The 19,160-nt window shown below is 45.5% G+C and overlaps 1 protein-coding gene across 2 annotated transcripts in view; it reads right to left on the reverse strand.

The window, feature by feature from the left end:
• The window catches only part of DDR2 (discoidin domain receptor tyrosine kinase 2), an 86,887-nt gene extending 71,090 nt beyond the window's left edge, over positions 1-15,797 (reverse strand). Inside the window, exons 1-2 of one of the 2 annotated variants that reach the window (XM_019486556.2) lie at positions 15,631-15,797; positions 12,690-12,909 (exon numbers count right to left, since the gene is read on the reverse strand). The gene's annotated coding sequence lies outside the window, so the exon portion shown is untranslated. The remainder of the gene's footprint in view (positions 1-12,689; positions 12,910-15,630) is intronic. The other variant, XM_006276163.4, reaches the window with a different exon arrangement.
• Positions 15,798-19,160: the final 3,363 nt, after the last annotated feature.

Genomic DNA, 19,160 nt, shown 5'->3' on the forward strand with positions numbered 1-19,160 from the left:
TTTGTTTGTAAAAATCTTTTACTTAAAATCTGCATTTTTTTGTAAATTTTCCTAGTGAAATATATTCCAGGGGAGTTTTTTCTCTCCTCTCCCCTTTTTCTGCTTTCCTCATTTTACCATTAAAAAAAAAAGTACGAAGAAATTGAAAACCAAATCCATTTTTTTCTCAGTAAAAAGTTGGAAAATTACCAAAACAAAGAAAGTTTTCCACAAAAGGTTTTCACTTTAGGGCAGAAAAATACTATTTTTCATCAAATAAACATTTCAAATTAAAAAAAAATATTGACTTCCTCCACGCACCTTTGCTGATAAAACCCATAGCCCACAAAACACTACAAAGAAATTGGAGGGAAATCACACAACTATTTTTTTCCATTCCTTTTCCCCTCCATCACATTTACATAACATGTTCACTCAAGTCAGTGATGTGAGCGATACTGGTTTGATGAGGGTGCATCTATGTGGGAATTTACATGGCTTAAAGATCCAGGTGGTATGAGATCCAGAACAGAGTTCTAGTCAACCTGGGAATTGGTATTTTCTTCTGCACCTGAGCAAACCAGGTGCAACAGAACAACATCAGTATTCCCTAGTTCCTGGCCTGTTGTTTCATAGCTCCTTGCACAGGAAGGAATGACAGCAATCAGGTTGCCTCCAGCATGACTTTCAGCCAAGTGCATTTGCATCTGGTTGCCATAGGTGTTGTGTCACAGCAACAGGACACAATCAATGGGTGACACAAACCCACTGCGCTGTGGGTGGATGGATGGCTGGTAGGCTGAGTTCCCTATACCATGTCCTTTTGGAGGCCTTGCCAGGAGATTGTGGGGTAGCTGTTTCATACTGTGGGTCACCATTGTAGTAAGTTATTATTTAGAGGTGCTCCCTTGCTAGGGAGACCGAGGAAGTGGTACCTGGGGGATGGTCCCACAGTTAGGTGGTACTCGGAGAGATGAAAGGTCTGTAGAGGCATGCTTACTGCTCAATAAAAGCTGTTGTTTTGTTCTTCTTATTCATGCCTGACTGTGTTTATTGAACCTGGTGATCACTACAACCATCACTCCTCTCAGGAAACTCTGAAGTCAAATTCCCACAGACACTTTTGCTTCACCTCAGATAATTTCCTGGTTTTTTTGTCCCATTCTACTCCCCTCTGTTTTATCCTATAACCCAGGGGCAGGCAATTATTTTGGGTGGAGGGCCACTTAACAAGTTTTGGTGAGCTATCGAGGGCCACATGGGTAGCCCCTCCCCTTGACAGTTTCTCCGCCCCCTTGCTGCCATCTTGGGACCAGAAATCTCACCCTTAACCCCTGTCATTTGCTGCCAGAGGTCCCTCCCCTTGCCCCACCCCCCAATACTGCTTTTGGGGGTGGGGTTGCCATCTTAGAAGCAGAAAAAACCAAATCAGACAAAGTCAAACACCTACTATAACATATTCTAATTTTATTACAAAAAATATTTTTGTCATGATTTGTGTTTGCATCATGTATATAGAGGTGATTGCATAGTAACTTAAAAAAATTTGTAGTTTTGTATATTGTGTGGTATGTGTGGTGTGTGTGTATGGTGGGTATGGGGGGGGTGTATGGTATGTGCGTGTGTGTGTGGGTAGTAAGATGTAGGGGGGGGGTTGTGTATATGTGGAGGGTCCTGGGGGCAGGGAGTGGGTGTGAGGGAGGTTGGGGGGGATGTGGGGAACTTCCCCCACACTCCCCCCATGGCACAGGTGCCTGGTGGGGCACGGCTCTGGCCAGTGCTGCACACCAGGGTGAGGGGCACAGCCTCCCTTGGGCCCTCTGTGTCACCGGTGCTCACTGATGCTCAGGCACAGCCCCTGCACTTGCAGACCAGGGAAGGAAGCCCCACATGGTGAAGCCAGGTACCTTTCCTGCCAGGGCTGCACAGCACAGGAGAGCAGTCCTGCCAGGGCTGTGCTGCAGGAGAGGGAAGACCCAGGAGCCTACCACTGGGAGGCGGGGAAAGCAGGCAGCTCCAGTCCATGGGGCTTCTCTCCTGTGCTATGCAGCCCTGGCAGGGAAGGCACCTGGCTTCATCAGGTGGGGCATACCTCCCTGCTCTGCGAGTTGCAGGGGCTGCACCTGAGTAGCAGGGAGCACTGTTGATGCAGACAGCCCAGGAGAGGCTATGCCCTGAAATACAATGCTTCCCTACCTGCTGCCTGGAGCCAGCAGGAGACCAGGGTAGCGAAGCAGGTCCCTGAGGTCTGCAGCAGGAGCAGCAGTCCTGCCCAGAAGCTACAGCTGGCCGGGCAGGCCCCTTCCACCCATGAAGGTGGGAGCGAGGCAATAGGGTATGTTTGGGAGGCTGGTGTACAGTGGGCACCTTGCTTCCACCTTATGCAGGGCACAGTTGGTTGAGGGGCCTCTACGGGTCAGGTGAACATGCTCAGTGGGCCAGATCCAGCCCGTAGGCTGTATTTTGCCCGCCCCTGGTATAAACCCGGGCAGCATAGTTCAAAGAGTTAGCCAGAGTGGTCACTCCTGCAGGGACAGTTGCACTGTGGGCTAGAGACAAGGGCCAAGTACAGACAGTCAAAAAGCCCGAGGCTAAATTGAACCAGTCTTTGTAGGTTAAACTAAGCTGCAGAGATTAAATTGAAACAGAAGTGAACAGTCATTTACACCTTTGCTTCAGGAAATGCAGCCACATGCCTGCAGTGGCTCAGGCCAGAAAACAGGGGGAGCTAGAGCATGGATCTCTGGCATGTAGCCAGCATGGGATGTGTGTTCACTTCCTCTTCCTGCTACCCCTGAGGTCTCTGGGATTTGTAGACCAAAATCCCAACAGCAGGACTCTGCAGGGTTGCTTATCACTTTCTCTTCCTGCTTCCAGGTGCCTCTGGGATTTGTAGTCCACAATCTCAGCCAGCAGCAAGTTTGAGCAGAGGAAGGGGTGTTTAACCCCCTGCCTTGGCCCCAGACCCCAGCCAAGGTTTGCCAGGGGGCTGCCCCTGCAGACTGGGCTTGCCCCCTCCCCCTTATCAGCCAGCCCTCACTGCTCCAGCTAGGGAGCAGAGGGGCAGGGGCAGCCCTGCTTTCTGGAGCAGACAGCCCAGCCCAGCCCAGGGCTTCAAAGCATGCTGTGATGCTGGAGGACTGTGATTTAACTTGAACCAGGATGGGGTCTGGGACAGAAGTTTCATAAACTAGTTTGCCCAAAATGTTAAGTCTGATACTACATTCAACCAGGTTTATCTTAAACCAGTTTCAGCCATTTTGAAACTGGTTTACATGCTCTGACCTTCTGTTCTGCTACAGGTTTAAACCAGTTTCTGATCACTTAAACTGGTGTATGTGTAACTTCTGTCTCTAGCCTGGAAGACTGCTTAGGCCAGTCCAGGTAACTTCACATCCTGGCCATGCAGACATCATACTGGCCAAACTGTACTGGTGGAGGGCCTACATTGCTCAGGGAAGTGGTTTAAACTCCACTGAAAAGAGCAGAGGTCCCAGCTTGTAGGACTCAGAGCTGAGGTTGGATATGCAAAAGCTATGCTGGCAGAAGACAAGTTCTACCAGTAGGACTCTGTAGTGCAAGGCAGGCCTTTCCCACTCTTCCTGCCCCCTCCTGGGCCAGTCTTCACCCAGGCAGGATTTCTGCTTCAGTCCAGCCACTGCAGAGCTCTCCAGACCATCAATCACACTGGGCCCTCACTTCATTCTTGTGAGGTAAAGCAGCATTTGACAGTGGATTCCTCCAAATTGTCCTATCAAGGAAACAAGATTTCTGCTGAGGCACATGCTCTCGGGGCTCCTCTTTTGCTCTCAATGAGGGAGGTGCAGACAGGAGTCTGTATGTCCACAATAGCTGGGTTTGGTCTCTGTCACGGGCTGTCACAAGCACCGCGCTGCCAAGAGCATTCCAGAGTTGTGAGTCAGATTCCTCCCCTCTCACTGCCCCCCACCCCCTGCAAATCACAAGATTAAAAAAAACAACAACATAGGAAATAAAGTACGATGGAGTGATTCTTTGTTGTTTTGCAGCTTGCTGATACCCAAGGGAGAAGCCACCCATTCAAAAGCAAAAGGGAATATGTCAAGGTCAAATTCAGTCCTCCACATGCACAAGTACCATGTCCCTGGTGCCTGCACGCAGAGGATTCCATTACCCTCCCCAAGCCTCAGGGGGTTGAGACCTGCCATTCTGCCCCTCTCCATACCCTTTTCCACCTAAGCAGGACAGGCTGCCCAACTCATCTTTTTCCTCCATGTGCCCCCACAGTCTCTTCTACCACAGCAACTACTATATTCACACTTTTCCAGTTTCTCTCCATTTCCCCTCCATGGGCACATCTACATGAGATGCTTACTGCGCATTGGCCTAATAACACTGTGCAGTACAGCATCACAGCACAACCCATGTTAATAGCCTACTGAGCGATGTTATTAGGCTACTGCGTGGTCAGCATCACTAATTAACCGTGTGCCAGCACTAATGTGCAGGAACTAAATATTGTGCATTTAGTTAGTACTTTCTTAAGGAAGGCACATTAATGAACATATAGACATGTCCAGTTTCCTATCCTTCACCTCAGCCGTATCACACCTCTGCTATCCCCCTTGGCCTCAGCCCTGCTCTCATATCCACCCAAATCTCCTGGTATGCCTCCTGTCTCCCCCCCCCCCCAATTCTTTTGCCTGTAGCTCCAATGTAGACAGGGCACAGGTATTTTTCACCACACGTGTATCAGCGCAGCTCCACACTGCTGTGCAATTTAACTCAACACACCCTCTAACCTACCAAGAAAATTGGCTGGATATTACTCTAGGGCAGGCCGAAGCATTTTGCCTTTCCAAAGTACCTCCTGAACTCTGTTGAGCACAAGATTTTTTTCCACACCCAGGTTTTAACTCGGTAATGCTGATACATGCTGTTACATGGCTGCCAAACCCCAACCCAAAATGGCACAGTATCAGCAACCAGCGACGAGATCCTTTACTGCTCTCTCACATATAGAGAACATGCCAGAGGTATGCCCAGCACTTACAGAAAAAACAAATTTCCACGCAGGCAGAGACAGGATCCATCTTTGTAAGCTTACTTCTGCAAGTGCCTTGCCCTTTGGCAGGCACCAAGGCTAGAGGGATTTCTCTCCCCACTCACCTTCCCTCCACAGTTCACATTTGCATGTGCAACAGCATACAGCTTTTCACACAAATTTGCAACTTGTGCAGCAGTTGCTCTGGGTGCTCACATGGGAAATTCAGAGCCAAGGCCAGGTCTTTGAGCATATTTTTAAAACCTTTGCAGCAGCAGGACATTGGCTGCCATGGTCTCCCTGCTTTACCTGTGGCAATTTAGGGTCTTATGTCTTGTGTTGTGTCAAGGTTGACTGTGTACTTTTTGGTAAGAGGTTAGACAATGGATTTGTACAGGATGGTTTGGATAGAGATGATCCCACCTCAAGCAGGGGGTTAGGCTAGATGATCTCTGGTGGTCCCTTTCATACCCTTAGTGTACGTCCCCCATGTACATCCCAGCTCAGCGACTTTAGCTTTCTAAAAGTCTGCCAATCCAAGGTCTCTTTCTAAGAGTTCCTCTTGGGCTTGGTGAGTGAACGTCATTGCAGTGTTTGCATACTGGAGTCATGACTCAAGTCTGCAAGCTTGCATGGGAGCAATACTTGATGTGAACCCATAAACCCAGTCCCCATCTCCACAACAGTTCTTACCACAAGTCTCAGTCTGCATTTGATATTGGAGAGATGTGGTCAGCAAGAATGCTAGGAGATCAGCTATGCCTGATAGGTTTTTTTTATCCCAGCAGTAGACCATACAGATTTTTTTTCCACCTCACCTACTGCAATAGCAAAAGAGCTACTTGTTCTTCGGCCCTTGTAATCTTAAATGCAGTTAGTGAGGACCTAGACATACAACACATTTGCATGGATGTAAAAAAGGAGCAGGCAGATGACAAAGTTCTACCCCATTTTAAATATATTAGACTCTGATATAGCAAAAAACCCAGCAGTAAATACACTACTACTGGTACATGTTAAAGCAGTATAGGTCTTGTGTGTCCTTCATTAATCGCACAGTAGCCATCTACTAATGCAAACAAGCTATTATCTGCCTCTCCATAACTTAGGGACAAGGTGCTGTATTAGTTCCTACTGTGCTGGCATAACTGTACATCTGTGTACTTCTGGTGTCTGTGCAAAAATTGATGACAAAAAAGGCAAATGTTAATGTTGGGGTACCATGTTCTATATCCAGTCCCAGATTTTCTGAATCTGTTGGGTTTCTTATTGTTTTTCATTTTCATCCATGTTGAGTCTCCTCTGTTGTTCAACACAGGATCTGGAAGCAAGTCAAGCATCACACACAGAGATCTGTAACAAAATGACACCCAGCTCTTTTGTAGCACTTCCATGAGTTGCTCTCAAAGCACCTGACAAAATTATGTCACTCAACAGTCAAGTAACAGCCTCCATCTTAGAAATAAGATATCTGCAAGACTGCACATGATCTCTTCACCTAAAACCAATGATAGTGCCCAGGTCTCCAGTACAGCAGATCCATTAGCCAGTGAGCTAAAACTGACTCCCAGAGTGAATATTCCAGAGCTATGGATCTGTCTGTCCCATCAGTAACACTCCTCTCTCAAAGCAAGGTGTAAAACTCAAAAGCCCTGACTTTCTGTATTTCAATTCAAATACTTAGGTAACTCATAGGCAAAACATGTCATGCCCACTTTTAAGTGCCTGCTCTGTGCACAGGTTAATATGTGTTCTGTAGGCAGCTGTGCTGTTGATTAAGAAGTAAAAACATTTAAATGATTCATGCATCGTATAAGGCTTCTCAGAGTTGCACGTGACTGCCTTTGTTTTCCCAGTTTTGCTTTGCTTTTGTTCCTTTTTTTTTTTTTTAAATAAAGCTTTCTTTAGTTCCTGCAATGAAAGAAACCAAAATCCCAACCAGCTGTTCCCACTTAAACAGGTTACAATCTGCCAGTTGGGCATGATGCAACAAACTTAGGAGGACAAGTCACATACCAACAATATGTCACACATTCTAATGGTGTGGGTCACACACAGGCAGACCTCAAGAGCAAGATGTTTCCCTGGAGTACCTCTCACCTAGCTTTATTTTGCTGAAAAGAAGACCCTCTCATACTTCCTGCCACTTTGGAAAAAATAAAATAAAAATTGCAAAAACAGCTATGGAGGACGACACAGACCAGGCCTTGGTGTGCCCTCCCACCTTTCCCTTTACCTTGCATTTCAGTGATACTAATGCCCCCATGTCACTCAGCTTCTTCTGAAACATATTACCCACAGAAGCAGAGTTCTCCTGGGCCCAGGAGCAAAAGTTTTTCATAGGTGCAGGGAGATCTGCACCCTTTGTGTGCTACTGTTACTACCTTATACACATCTTTTGAGATAGAGATGGGATATGTATTTCAAGAGTTAGGAATAGGTTTGTTGGAAAGATATGTGCTGAGCCAGTAAAGAGAGGGTTTCCACCACAAACAGGTAGATGCAGGATTAATTTTGCTGAGGATGCAATGTGACATTCTTTTACCCATGAAGTTTACTTCTGCACACCTAGAACACAGTAAGAAAGGCAGAGAGCCGGTGGATAATGTCTTGGCTGCTGCCACATTGCACAAAGGATTGTACCCTCAAAGCATGCACTGCCTACTCGCTCTCACTCCATGGGCCTCCTTTCCAGCAGTTGGGGGTCATATAGCTGCCTTAGAGCAGGGGTGACCAAGAACTAGCCCACAGGCTGGGGAGCTCTTGTCATCTAGTCCATGGTCAAGAAATTTGGTAGTTTGGGGAGTGGTGGCTGTGGAGAAATCCCCCTCTCTCTGCCACTCCCTGGGACAAACCAGGTGACCCCTGTATTTCCTGGGTTTCTTTGTGGTACTGGCTGGTCAGTCAGGTGACCTAGACAGGTAAAATTCCTGGGGGGGGGGAGGGGGTTCCTCCGACCAGCATATTGAAAAGCCACAAGCAATGCACCTCCAGGCTCCAGTTTGGATGATTCTCTGTAAGTGCTGACCTGGAAGTCTAGAAATACATATAGGCAGTTGCATTAAATAGGATCATTGAATCCAATATTGGCAAAGGCTCAAATTACTTTTGTTTGCTCAAAGTGTATTTCTATCTTCCTTGTACTACCACCCGTGCACCCCCATCAATAGACGTATTAAGTTACAGTGTGCCTGGCTGTGGTACTGGGAAAGGGGAGAAGCAGGCCTTTTGCTTCCTTTGCTTGACTAGCGAAGTTGAGCTAGGCTTTTTATTTTCCTTCGGTATCTAAGGTTATCTTTGGATGCTTCAGGCTATAAGCACCCCAGAATCCCACAGTGGGTTAAGCATCCACAAGGTCTACAAGGTCTGTGTACCCTGGGAGCCCTGACAATGACCAGACCCTGGGTGGTGGCACCAGTTACCCCAGGCTTGCGGGTGTGCTCCCAGGGGGCCGGCTGGACATGTGCGCCCCAGGGGAGGCACTCGAAGCTTGTTTTTTGGTCGGGCACAGTGAGGCAGCTGGCTAAGCGCAGGAGTATCCCCTTCTGTCCCACGGCAGCCATTGTGGCGGATCCAGGAATCATAGCAATTAATTCAGCCAACACCAAATCCCAGCTCCACAGGCCAGATGAAAGCTCAGTGCTCTAGATCCAGCCTGTGGACTAGCCCCATGCAACTCATCCAGCCTGCAGAGCCAGAGAAGTTGGATGTCACTGCATTAGAGGAACCCAAAGTTACTCCTAGGCTTAGGTGCATCTTCTGGCACCTCTCAGGTCCAGTGTAAGGAGAGTACATTGCCATATTTCTGGGATATGGCGAGCATGGAGTGCGAGTAAATGGGTTGGGAAACCTTCACAGCAGCACTCCTTGGTGTGGCATAGAGACAGTGTAGATATAGTCACTGAAGTGCTTTGAACTTCATGAATAATATTGGGACATTTTTTGGATTACCCAGTGGAATGAAAACTTTGGAACTAGGCTTTTCCTTCTTCATCCTTGAAGCCAGGAAAACAGTTTTTTAAGCAACAGACTAGCTGAACTAGCCAGAAAGGCATTTATCTACAGAAAGGGAAATGATTGAGGGGGCATGATAAGTAAAAACATTCATCCCTGTGACTGACTCATGATGTTACTGACATAACAAGTGAAAGTATTAAGACACACTAAGAGAATAAATGCATTAAGTGCACATACATACACCAAACCTATGTACCTGGCTAAAAAACAGGACAAGTTGGAAACATTCATGTCCAAGAAAAAAAAGAATCCAATTGAGCTGACATTAGACTGTAAGGTAGAAATTGGAGGGGAAGAATCCAGTAAACAGAATGCTAAAATATCACATGATATTATAACTTATTTAGTAAAAGTAGGTGGTACAAAAGGGAGTGGAGACATCCAACACTGACGGGACCATGGCCTGGCTCAACAGAAAGTCTGCATTACCAATGGATGGATGTTCTCCCTAATAAAGGATAAGTTGGGATAAGACAAGTGTTCCCTATAGATCAGCAAACAACTGGAACAATTCATCCAGTTTTCTAAAGCTTCCACATGCAGGGCACAGAATTAACAACTGTATCATAATGGAGAAATTCAGTTTGGTGTTGCATGATAGAGTACTGGAGTTTCTTTATGCTCATTTTCTAATGCAGAAAAAGTTTGTGCCCAATATGGGAGGATGCAATTTCAAACTCCATTTTGATAGATGCCGAAGACAGAATTTGACTTAAAACAAACTTGAGGCACAGGCCACACCTTTGTTCTGTATTTGTACGGTGTCCAGCACAGGGCCCTTTCTAGTCCATGACTCGGGTCATAGGCATTACAGCAATACAAGTTAATCATCATCAATGAACTAAAATACAGCATGCAGAAGTGATTATTCAGGAATCCCAGGGTATGGGCCATGTGCTGCAGGATATCAGACTGGATGATCTGGGCATCCAGTGTGCGACTGACTCCAACCTAATTTATTAGTTATGTGCAAACTGAATAATGCATGCACTTGGAACTCTGATGAAACCAATTTCCCACAGCCAAAAATAAATTATAAGCAAAAAATTCTTATGGGCAAAAATGTAAACAGAACATAAATTGGGAATTATTTAAAAAACAGTTAATTAGCAGTTGCCCTGAAATTTGCAATTACTTGGTTGCAAAACAATGCTACTACAATTTTACAAAGCCCACGGGTAGAGGGGGGACAGAGGACCAAAGGAAATTAGCAATTTAAAAAAAAATCCACCATTTTATATCATCTATGAAGTACACTAGCATATGTGTTAAGGCATCTTGCTATCAATCCATACCTTGCTCTGGACTGCTGTCAAAGACCATCTTCAAGCAACCCAGTGCAAATAACTCCCAAAGCCAGACCGACCAGATGTAAAGCTACATGGTGTCAGCCTCCTGCTCAAGCTTGGATCATCCCCGACCAAACCATCCTAATCATGTCCTGTCTAACCTGCACTCAAAAATTTCCGGGGACGGAGATTCCACAACCTCTCTAGGCAGCCTGTTCCAATACCCAATCACCTTCGTAGTCAGAAAGTTCATCCTAATCTCCGACCTAAACTTCTGCTGTAGTTTGAGGCCATGGCTCCAAGTCTTTCCCCTTCAGACACAGAGAATAGTCTATCTCCATCCTCTCTCTGTATTTGCCCTTCAAGTATTTGAAGATGGTTATCAAATCCACTCCAGCCCCAGTCTTCTTTTTTACACTAAATAACTATACTTCTTTCAGCCTTTCCTCATAAGTCAGGCTTCCCATGCCTCTAATAATTTTTATTGCTCACCACTGGACATTTTCCAGTCAGTCCACATCTTTCTCATATAGTAGGAGGAAATATTTGGAGTAGGAATATATTGAGGGAGGGGGGAAGGACTTCTAATGGAAGAAAGAAGTCCATTCCTAGAGGAAAGTGATGAGATTGAAAGCCTACTAGCGCTGTAGTATGTTTGAATGTTTGTAAGGGCACTCCTTTTCATACTGCAGTACATTTAGATTAGAACATTAACATGATCCTGAATTTATACAGTGTTTATTCAATGCATTAAAGCCTTCTCACTAGATCTCCAATGATTATTAATGGGAAATCACTGAATGGAGTTGTTTCTAGTGGGTTCTTACTCTAATGCTATTTTTTCAATGATCTAGGATCACATATAAACTCCCTCTGCTGACAAAGTTCTCAGAGAACAGAAACCGGTGGGGTGGGGTGTTAAAATGCAATGGGGACAGGTCAGAGATACAGAGTGACTTGGGTCACTTGGTAAGCAGGGTGTAATGAAAACCACGTATTTAAATGCAGCTGAAGGCAAGGTTATCCCTCTAGGGAACAAAGAAAATAGCTCCTTCTTCCCAGACAGGAGACTGTATCTTGGAAAACAATGACTCTGAAAAGCATGTGGGCCTCCTGGGGAATAATGGACTAAACGTGATCTCCCAGCACAATATTGTGGCTAAGAGGTCAAATGCTGTTCCTGGAAGTATGACCAGGAGGGGGGCTGAGAAGCTACAGCGAGGCAGGACAGCGTCTTTGGTGGCCAAACTTCCTAAAAGGATGTTAACAAACAGGGATGGGTTCTGAAGAGCTATAAGAATGACCTGAGGTCTGGAGAATTTGCTTTACAGAGACAGACTCAAGTTGCTCAAGTTGAGGTTTAGCCTGAGGGAGTTAGCTGCCAAAATCCCATGGAAATTCCCTGGGAATTTGAGTGCTTAAACTTTTTTTTGAGGAAGAGGAAGGAGGAGGTGGGGAAATCATTCTCAATAAGTTTAAAGGAAAGTCAAGAGTGGATTTGATATCCATCAATAAGTACCTACCTGAAGGAAAAGATTTCTGACAGCAGCGACTGTGAGGGATGGAAACTGCTCTGTAACAGTCTATGAATACTACATGATGACCTGACTATTGCTCTACGAATAGCACTGGTTTCATTTATTAATGGATAGGGGGAGCTGGAAGGGAAGAATAGCTCAGGCCTCTTTGCAAAACACGAGGCACAAAATGCAGGGACTGGAAAAAGCCAGAGACCCAGAAAAATCAAGAGTGATTTAAAATGGGATGGGAAAAAACGTAGGGGTAAGAGCAATAGAGATGATATGGCAAATAGAGGCAACAGCCTGGTATCTCTTCAGAGAAGCAAGGCAGCACTCCCCCTTGCAAGGTAAAGATGCCCACCTGCACTCTGGGACTTCACAAACTGCTGGCAGCAAACCCTAAGCTTGGTGCACAGAATGGGGAGGAAGCAACATGTGAAAGGGACACAGATACCAGTAAGGAAGAAAAAATTGGCAATGTTAGATGGATAAAAGGAGCAGGCACCCAGGATAGTATGTGGGAGGATGCTTTACCTACCATTCAACTAAACCCGCAGCCAATTTCCAGATCAGCTTTCCCAAGTAAAAGCTGTGTTCCTTTTCTCTCTCAAACATATTTGCCTTGTTGTAGACACCAATTCCATGTTTGCAAGAGGAGAAATATTGCCAGGTAAGGGCACCCCAAGGAAAAGTAGTTTTCCAGGTTGGGACTCAGGCAGGTGGGCTCAGTTCATTTCAAGAGGAATCCTTCAAATATTTGAACTCAGCACTTTTGCTGCTGGCTCTACCTGGCAGAAGGTCAACACAATGTCCTTACATCAGCATAAGGGGCCTCTTCCTAAGAATTATTTTCTAGCTCACCTAGAGGTGATGGGGCGGTGGTTGAGCAGTCTCTGCCGGCCTTGGACTGAATAAGATTCTGGACACCCGAGGAGCAGTCAGAACGTCTCCGTGTGGAAGCCGCTTGTTTTGCTCTTGTCATTAACACAGGAAGTTGCTGTGAGTGGGGACAGGCTCTTCCACCTCTGCCCCAAGACAAGAACTCCTTCACACAGGGACGGTGCCACTGGAAGCCCAGCACCTGTAATGTTGAGGAGTGACAGCTGCATGACCCCTGGCAGATGGCAGACCTCTCAAATGGATGCGCCCACTTCAGTTCATTCTCTTTTCCTGTCCAGTTGTGCCACATTCGCAGAGACAAAATGGCAGTCACCGTCTGATAGGAATGGGCAAGGAGGGGGAGGAAATCTTTTTCTTAGCAGACTAGATACTCTCCAAGGAGCAGAGCAGGAACCTCAGAGGGGAAAAATGCCAGCACCGACAGGCATGACAAGCGGGGGAAGGAGAAAGTAGTGTTGCTTTTGTATTAACAAGGGAGGAGGTGTTGAAAGAACTGGAGCTGACCCTAAGCCACCAGGCTCAACATGGGCTGGGAACTCCATTCCCTTCTTCCTCTACCATGTTCCAGCCCCCTCCAGCCTACACACATAAGAAGCAGTGTTTGGCTCCTGAGCTAGTAGCCCAAAGCCCCCCTCAACAGTAAGCACCAGGTTCTTCCATGGGGAAGGAAGCAGCTGGTCCTTCCATTGCTGCTTATAGAAAATTGCTAGTCCGAGCTTAAAGGAATGGCCCTGAGCAGAAATGAGCTGTATTCAGATTGGGCAGGGTCCCAGACCCATGCTGTTCCCATCCAAGACTCCCATGCTGCAGGCCAGAGGCAGCCTTACTGGGACTCCAAAATATGAATCTCTGCTGGTGGAAGGAGGAGACACTGCAGAGGTCCCATGCAATCCAGGTTTGTTTTCAACCCCTTACTCTCCTGTGCAGTGTCCCGTCTAGTTCTCATGTTGTTCAAGCAAGTGGGTGAAAAAGTGATGAGCAGCCCCTCCTGGCCTCCCAGCCATCTGAGGTTCAAATGCTTGGACCCATATATAGCCTGGAAAGCCTGCAAGGTCACCAAAGGAGAGAGGGATCAAAAGGGAGGTTGATCTTTCTGTTCTGACATCTCCTTGCAGTCTTAAAAAGAGCAAGCAGCTTCCTGCATGCTACAAACCAAGCCAAGTACACAGCTCAGGGGGAGGTGATGGATCACCTAGGGCAGTGGGGGCCAACCGTTTTGGTATATTAAGGCCTGTGCCCTGCTTGAGTGCCATTCTGATCCTCTTCCCCTGCCCAATCTGCTGCTCTGATTTCTGCTTCCTGTCCTATCTGCTGCTTTGCTTATTGTTCCCTGCCCTATCTGGTAGAAACCTTCCCCCGCTCCCTGATTTTCCACATGCCACACACAAAGTCCCCATGCCACTTATGACACTTGTGTCACAGGTTGGGCACCCCTGACCAAGGTCACGAACATCACAGAGACAAATCCTAGTAGTCCCTACGTGGAATTTTGACCTCTGAATTGAATGCCAGAGCTGCCATCAATTCCAGTAGGCCAGGAGTTTGTCCTTTGTCCTCAGTGCTCAGACACTTAGATAATAGGGCTGGATGTATAAGAAGACAACCTCAGACCAGGGGGCAAGTTCTTTAATGGGGAAGGCCCTGCCTGAGAAGACTACACATCCCAGCGTGCAGTTTTGTGTGGACATTGCATGCTGGGATTTGTAGTCTTTTTAAAATGCCTAAAAATGTCCATGTTAAAGATTAGTTTGGCTGCAATCTGCTCCATTTTATGTTAATACAAAGAGCTTCTTGGGTTCCCAGCCTGCAGCTAACTCAGCCCTCAGCAGGGGGGCCCCATTTGGCAGGATTCACCATCATGCAGGAAGACAGAAATGGCACAACCCTCCTTGAGCAACAAGCCCTCAAGCAATTCCTCTTGTCCTCCCAAGAGGAGAGCCATCCAAAGGCAAAAGTCAACTCAGCCCCATAGCCAAACCCAGGTCCAGAGGCCATAAGCCCTTTGCTTCAATGAGGAGGCATGTGTGTCTGATAAGAGATGATCACAAAGTACTGTCACTAGAGACCTCTTAAAAACCATTTCCAGGTGTCTGCAATGCTGTTTCCCGTCCATGTTAGGCCTGCACCATGTGTGGCTCTGACGCTATTAGTACTGACCCCACACATCTGGCCAGTAAGCTTCCTGTGCCAGGCCCACAATGAAAATGCCCACTTTAGGTTTGCCCTCTAATGACAGTCCCCTGGGAACTGGGCCACCCTCCCTAGCTTGGAGTCCACAGGTATTTAAGGCTGGACCTGCCAGTAGAAATGCACACTGCAGCCAAGAGTAGAAACACTAACAAAAAAAATGCTGGCTTGTCACGAGAGTCTAAGGAAAAAAAAAAAAGCAAGTGGGGAGGAGAGACAGAGGGAGAGAGCGAGGGAGGGGACAACATTTCATAATCATGAACAGACCCCACTTGCCAGGCGCCCTGATATTGTTGTCGTTACAGCTGCTTTTATAACCCACACCAACACACCAGCCGTGGAAAGAAGAGAACTGTCTTTGTGAGACTTGCCCGGGTTCAGAAATCCTCCATGGACCAAGTTCCCCCATCCTCCATCCATCATCAAGATCTGCAATCAGCCAGTCTTGCCTGCCATGCAAACAACTCTTTTACAAAAATCTTAACTTATTTTCCAGCCGCTGTGGAATTCAGTATCATGTCTTCAGTTTACCTATGTACCGTTACTTTTTGCTTTACATAAAAATATTTCAGTCCCAATAAGGATCTGCCTGCAAAAAGCATAATAAAGTTTCCCGCTTTCCCCTCCCACCCTGCAGTCTGGCATCCAACGAGGCAAAGGAAGGCTTCAGAAGTGTACATTTTCAAAAGTAACACATAAAAAAGAAGTTGCTTACCTAAGTGATGAACCAGAGTGGGGAGAGGAAAGACCAGAGATGTAATTCACTGTGCAAAAAGAAACTAAATAAACTCCTTTCCCCTTCCCCTTGATGAAGAAGCCGGGCTGAGAGGAAACTTCTACAGGCTGATGCAAGATGCCTTTGCGAGCGATTTAGCATTCTGAGGATTCCTGGGATATAGCCAGAAATCCCACAATCCAACATATTGCACATTTGGTTTCAATTAGGGAGTGGAGGGACAGGGGGGAGAAGGGAGGGGGGAAGAAGTCAGTTACCAATCAAAGCTGTTTTCTCTTTGGAGGCTATTTTCCTTGACCCAGGGGAATGCGCGCAAAGTTATAATTTACAGCAAAACCCATTCATAGCAAGGGAAAAAAAAAAAAGCTATAACCAGTGAGTGATCTTAAAGATGTAGGCAGATTTTTTCACCAGAGGGATAGATGCATTTTATTTATTTATTTTACTTTACAATGAGAGGTTGTTATCCAAACAGTTCAGTAATGTCCAGGTAGTTAATGAAGAAGATAGGGAGAGGGGGGACACACAAAAAGGGGACCAATTGGATGAAGTATTCTACAGATGCTGACTTTCTGGGGTTAGGCACCTCTTGCATGCTCAGTTTTACAAAGGAGAAGGAGGGAGAGAAGAAAGGAAGGAGGAAACTGGGAAACATCTGGTTTGGGATGGGCCCTTGCTTCAGCAGAAGGAAGTCACATGGATAAGGCATTGCAATGTTTACCCAATAGCATTTATGCAATGTTTGGAAGGCACGGGATGGAGGAAAAGCTAGAGGGGGTCACCAAGGGTGCACAGAGCATTTCAGAACAGATACAAGAATGAACAATGGGCCTTTCTCAGAGACCCCTCTGGGGCTCAGCCTTAGCTACCCTGGCAAGGAGCAGGGACAAGTGGGGTGGCTTCTGTACATCACCTAGGAGCGGGCACTTAAGAAGAGGACAGGAAGTTCTCAGGATATCTTTCCAGACTTCCAGGAGACAGCATGAGGAAAAGAGGTGACAGCCTACTGATTCTTCATCCCAGAAACAGCAGCTTAACAGCAGGCATAAGACATTATACACTTTCCCCAGAGCCTGGAGCTCAGATTTTGAGGGACATCTCTCTCTAGTCCCTTCCCTCAGAGGGTGCCCTCCTTGTCTCCTCCATCAGTGTTTGGTGCACGGGAAACACTGATCCATAGCTGGGCTTCCTGGATTGGTGCTCACAGTGGCTGCTGTGGCTCTTAGGCCAGCAGAGGAAGAAACAGGAGCAGCTTGACCCGTGAAAGCCCTCACCAGGTGACACTAAAGGAGGAAGGAATTGCATGGAGCCAATGCTGGTTTGTCTCATGCAATGCCAATGTAGAGAGGGCAAGAGACCCCAGCTGCAGGAGAAGGGGGTTTGTACAAAGGCTGCACAGGTTGACCACAAGAGATCTTTCCTATCACACACTCTATGCTCCAAAAGGGGAGAGCAAAGAATTGTATCCAATGATTCCTGCAGCCAGCCCCAGACTCAAGCTGTGCAGAATCTTTCATTAAAAAAAATATATATTTTTTTTTAATAAATATGGCCATTTTCATGTAATAATGTGTCAATTTTGACAAATTTACACAGAAACCTTAGGAAACTGCAATACAAAATTGCAAACTCTTCAAAAGGAAATGTAAAATTTTGTTTGCATATAATTATTTTTTGCAGTGACATCATGACATACCAGTAGTGTAAATTAGGCATGCCTTTTACTACTGACAGATCATAAATGACATGATACAATATTTAATGTTATATTTAAAATAAATGGAGAGCAATGTCAAGCTGACACCTGGGAACACATTGTTTCATTACAACTAGCAGGAGACAGATCAGTCTCGAAAAGATAAGACCTTTAAAATCCATGTTAAGTAATTGCTGCACTTAATGATATTAAGCAGAAATTAAATACTTCCAGTATTACGACATATCACTAGTAGTAGTAGCATGCACTACCAATAATAGCACATCAAACTAAATACAGAAATGGTTGTTACAAAGAAGATGTCAATCAGCGGTGGGTACATGACTGCCTGATGGTCCCGAGTTGTGGAATCTCCATCCTTAGAAGTGTTTAAGTGCAGCTTAAACAAATATTTGTCTGGGATGATTTATAAAGGGATAATCCTGCCTTGAGTAGTGGGTTGGTTAAATGACCTCATAAGGTCCCTTCTAGCCCTATTTTCCTTTGATCCTATGTTCATAATCTAAAACTGAAAAAAATAATAAAAATACAAGATGAAGTTCTGAAATCCCAAATGGATGTTTTGAAACCAATTAACACAGGTTATCCAGAACCAGTTTCAGAGGAAATTTAAAAGAAGTATTAGAACAAAAGCAAAAATTCAAGTGTCAAAGAGAAAAAAACCCCTTCAATTTTCATTTCATGGTGAATTTTTATTTTTTACCTATACCTTGATAGAGAGAGAGAGAGAGAGAGAGAATATTTAAATATGTGTTTATTTAAATTATTTAAATATGCCAGATGAGGAAGGAAGAGAGACATCGCTAGGAACACTGTTCCAGCGCTTGTTCACATTTATCATTCAAAATGTGTCCCTTGCTAATAATCTGACTTCAGCCAACTTCAACTTTTAGGCATTTTAACTTGTTATGCCTCTGTCTGCTAGACGGAAGAGCCCTCTGCTCTCAGAAATCTTTTCATGTAGTGGTTATAGACTGTGACCAAGTGACCTTTTATCATATGTGAAGCAGTAATTGGATAATAAGCCTCAAACACCCTAGTAAATCACCTTTTACATGCCTGCCACTCAAACACTGAGCTCAGACAGGAGACTTTGAAGAGTCCTGCTCCACCAATCTTCTCATCCTACAGCTGTGCGCTTCTGGTTGGGTCATTTTTGTGGTTGGAATCCAGGAAACTCTGGATCTAAAAACAATGAATTGCTACAGGGAGAAATAAAAATACTGTCTGTTCTCCTGGAGACGAGAGCAAACTGAATCTGTCTAGAGATGGGTCAATTCTGTCCACTAGAGGGCAACAAAAAGCCAAGACTGTTTATGTCGAGGCAAGACTTTTAAAGAAGTGTTGGTATATTGCTACCACAATAGTTGGTAGCATTAACAAAAAGGAACTAGACCTAGTTCTACTAAAACTCTAAAAAGGAGTTTTACTAGAAACTCTTCTGCAAGGAAGAACTTTGAGCAGGAAGACTTACAAACGATGTGGCAACTTTAAAAAAGAATGTTACAGATAGATATGATCATACAATGTCTCATAGTAATTAGCACTGCAGCAACCTGAGGAAAAAGTACAGATTAGGTTGCAATATGAACAACCAGTGACAGAAATGTCTACATCTGCTTCATGTCAGTCATTGAATAAATTATTCCAGATCATTGGCTTCAAGATTCAGTATAGGAAATTTAGGTTGGAGATTAGGAGGAACTTTCTGACCATGAGGGTGGTCAAGCACTGGGACAGACAAACTAGAGAACTTGTAGACTGTCCATCACTGGAAGTTTTCAAGAGCAGG

This window comes from Alligator mississippiensis, chromosome 5 (genome assembly GCF_030867095.1).
Source record: "Alligator mississippiensis isolate rAllMis1 chromosome 5, rAllMis1, whole genome shotgun sequence".
Lineage (NCBI taxonomy): Eukaryota > Metazoa > Chordata > Crocodylia > Alligatoridae > Alligator > Alligator mississippiensis.